The following is a 4,463-nucleotide window of genomic DNA, read 5'->3' as shown; positions in this document are numbered from 1 at the left end:
ATGTTTACGATGACGAAATAAAAAAGTGTGTGGAAGTCAGCAACTTATTTGACACCGTGAAGCTAGATTTTCGCGAAGTGCATGTAAACAATTGAGCGATCTAAAAACTACAAAACAGGACAGAAAGGTCTATAAAGTATACATACGTTTTAATGAAAATTAAAACAATATTTTGCAAGAATTAACATTCAATGATAAAATATTCAAAGATACCCTCTTAATTTCACAAAAGAGTGGGTTCTTTTCCAAACAAATACATCCTGCCTAATATTGTGTGTTTAGATTAGATCTTTTGCTTTAACTTTGGAAATTGAGATCATTTTAGATACTATTTCTGTATAAACTAAATTTTTTTTTCATATTACTGTAAACCTAATGGGTTTTGATAAATTTACTCTGCACTACGGAAATTTCCAATAAAAAAGAAAATTAATTAAAAAGACCATAAAAATAATTATGATTTAAAATAAGTAAAGCGTAACATATTTTTAATCTATGTTAAAGCATAACTATTTTTACATAATGAAATTTAGTGAATCAAATTATTATTTGTGGCTTTTATTTATTAAATCAATTAAGAACATAATCTAAAAACAAAATTTAATGACAAGAATGATCGACGTTTCGGGTCCATCATGGAACCATTCTCAAGATCAAGTAAATTGAAAAAACTAAAAACAAAAATACCAAGCAGTGACAGGAAGTAAGTAATTAATTTACATATCAATAGGGCCTACTGTGTGGAGCTAAGCAATAATTAGCCCTTCTTAGCAGATGAACTAGATAAACAGTTTGGCTTTTACTGGTTCACGTCGAACTTTTATCTAGATATACATCCACTTAACTAGTTAAAAGTTCGACGTGAACCACTCAATTATAGCTAGATAAAGGAATTAAGTCACTTAAGTTAAGTGACTTAACTATACTAGAATAACGGTAAATTAACTTGCTTAACGGTAAAGTCGGCTCGGATTACAAGGACACAATTACGTAACGTAGGCATCTAAGCCAGCGTTATTGTATTGTACCACCATTATCATCTTCTGGCTGGCAACAACGTACTTCAACAATGCTAACAACAGCATCGAAGTAGTCTCATTAGTCTGGTTTTCAGAAATTATTTGTAATATTATGGCTAAAAACCCAGCAAACGTCAGTTTTACGAATAGTCGATATTACCAATGACCTTTGCCCTTTGCATCATCGACCAAGTAATAACGTTAAAAGTCCGATTGCGTACGTTTTTCAAAATGATAATGTATATTTTTCTTAATAATAAAATCAGATTTGTTGTATTTATTTATTGACAATTTAATCTTTTCCATTTCTGCTATAATAGTCGCTATTAAATCAATTTCAACGAACTACCACCAACGCCAGTCGTTAAAATGAGCGCAAATGTTTACGATGACGAAATAAAAAAGTGTGTGGAAGTCAGCAACTTATTTGACACCGTGAAGCTAGATTTTCGCGAAGTGCATGTAAACAATTGAGCGATCTAAAAACTACAAAACAGGACAGAAAGGTCTATAAAGTATACATACGTTTTAATGAAAATTAAAACAATATTTTGTCAAATGGAAGAATGCTAGCTAGCGATTAAAATAATTCGTTTTTTATCGAAGGTAAATGTAGCTAGGGCCTAGAGAATCTACTACTTAGATTGCGATAGAACACGCTGCACTGTGTTTGGTTCGTAGTGGTCGGCTAGGTTAGGTAGTGGAAACTCACACCTTCTCTACAGTAGTTTACATTTTTTTTTTGAACAAATACCACTTGGTACTTGAGGTTTGTAAAATAAAGTAGATGTTTAATTAAACAAGCCTTTCCACCGTGTGACGTCGACGGCCTGAAACTGGCTGGCTGTTTATCTGGCTCTAACTTGGCATCGAACGCAATTAGGGGATTATCGTATTATGTTTCAAGACGGGTATATCTAGATAAAGTTCGACGTGAACCAGGCTACAGTTTGTTTGTTAAGTGTAGGTTTCAGTTCTTTGATCCAAAGCATTTGTTTAATTAAGCAATCAAACTCGGATTTGCACTTAGATAAAACCTTGAAATAATTAACAGTTTCAGTAGCACTAATATAATGATCTTTTAAATGTTGTCCTATATTGCCTTAACGGCGCATAATCATTTCTTATTTAAAATAGAATTATTTAATCAATCAGTAACTTTTGTTTTTTTAAATGAAATTAATTATTTTCTTTAAAAAGATGCTACCCAAGGCGAGACTTTTTTTAAACCTTGTTTGACGAACTCGCTGACTATTGTACATTTTACTGTACTGTATATATGTATTCCTACTAAAAAGTTTCTAATTCTAATTTAACAGCATCTTTTTTAACGCATGCAATGTTACTATTTTTTAAAAGTTGCTAGTATTGTAACAANNTGACGTCATCATATTGCCATTTGAATTAAGAAACAATATAATTTAATTGATGACGTTATTACTTTTTATACTCGTATGAACGTACTCGCTGTCTCTTATACACATCTAGATGTGTATAAGAGACATCCCCTTTTCTGTTCGCACGATATCTCAAAAACTGCCACGAGTAACGCAAAATCGCTGACAGCGAATATTTGGCTTGGTCTGGAATAGTCATGGTAAGCTTTTCATCGCGCTCAGTCATGCGTGACGTCATCTACGCGCAATTTTGCGTTTTTACATTATCGATCATATCAGCCTAACCAATTGCCATTTCGAAATCGTATTAAATGAGCATTAACTTCGGGTTAATGTTGAAATGCTCAAAATCACTTTTTGACTAAATTAGAGCACGTTTTAGGCCATTTTGAGCATTTCAAATTTTTTTGAAATTTTCCACTACGCGCGCGCATTTGTACCTGCGCAGCACGTACGAAAGCTAGAAATTACGTTATTTTACATATTTAGTACAGGCTAAATGTGACAAAAATCCTATTTAACCTTAAACAAACTCTAATAAAAGGACTGTTTGCATATTCTTGTAGGCCTATATTTGAAAAGTCATGAACAAATTTTTGCCACCTTTTTATAGTTGCGTTTACAAAATATTCAGGGTCAAAGGTCAATTACCTGTATGCAGCATGTTCCAGGTCATAACTCTTCAACTACTTACTCTAAAAGCACAAAAATGGTGTCTCCACCGAGAATTTTCGGGACAACAATTATGGGAAATTTTTGACGCCTTATACTAGCTGCGTTGACCAAATATTCAGGGTCAAAGGTCAGAATAGCTTTTATATAGCATGTTTCGGGTCATAAATCCTTAATTACTTCGTCTAAAAGCACGAAAATTGTGTCTACACTTAGATTGTTGGGGTCAACATTTATGGAAACATTTTTACCGCCTTCTAGTAGCGGTGTTGACTAAAAAATTAGGGTCAAAGGTCAGTGACCTTTATACAACTATGATCGTCATAACTCCTCAACCAGTTTACCTAGATGCACAAAAATAGTGGCTACACCTAGGTTTTTGGGATCAACATTTATTCAAATTTTTTTGCCACCTTCTAGTATCTAGTTGACCAAATAATATTCAGGATCAAAGTTCAATGACCTTTATACAACATATGATGGTCATAACTCCTCAATTATGGGAAATTCTTGACGCCTTAGAGTACGGTGCGTTGACCAAATATTCAGTGTCAAAGGTCAGTATAGCCTTTATATAGCAAGTTCCAGGTCATAAATCCTCAACTACTTGGTCTCAAAGCACGAAAAATTGTGTCTACACTTAGATTTTTGGGGTCAACTTTTATGGCAACATTTAACCGCCTTCTAATAGATGCGATGACTAAATATTTATGGTCAAAGGTCAGTGACCTTTATACAACTATGATCGTCATAGCTCGACCAGTTTGTCTAGATGCACAAAAATAGTGGCTACACCTAGGTTTTTTGGATAAATTTATTAAAGTATTTTTGCCACCTTCTAGTAGCTGCGTTGGCTAAATATTCCAGGTCAAAGGTTACTGACCTTTATCCAATATAATATGATGGTCATAATTCCTCAACCACTTGGTCCAGAAGCACAAAAATATTGCCTACACCTATAGTAGGCCTGTTAAGCGAACCAATCCTTCAAATTGTGATAACATTCTGAAACTTGGCACAGTTATTCATTGGGGTATCAACAACATGGAATTGAAGGGTTGCCCAAAACTTGGTCGGGGGAAAGTGGCTATTTTGGATTTCAAAATGGTTGACCCCAAATGTTCACTTTTTAGGTATATCTCAGTTGAAAGGCACCTAAATTGTTCTGATTTTGGGGGCAAAGTATATGGTATTGGGGTCAACAAACATTGGTATAACTTACATTTCGATTGCATGGTGGCCATTTTGAATTCCAAGATGGCTGCCATTAAATTGCATTACAACGCATATCTGAACTTGTAGAGCCTCAATTACGGTGAATGTTATCGGGTTTATTAAACAAATATATGCAATTACAAATAATGACTGAATAAAT

This window comes from Anneissia japonica, unplaced genomic scaffold (genome assembly GCF_011630105.1).
Source record: "Anneissia japonica isolate Jap-2015-1 unplaced genomic scaffold, ASM1163010v1 scaffold128_len593404_cov183, whole genome shotgun sequence".
In the NCBI taxonomy this organism is placed as follows: Eukaryota; Metazoa; Echinodermata; class Crinoidea; order Comatulida; family Comatulidae; genus Anneissia; species Anneissia japonica.
This window is presented reverse-complemented; position numbering follows the sequence as displayed.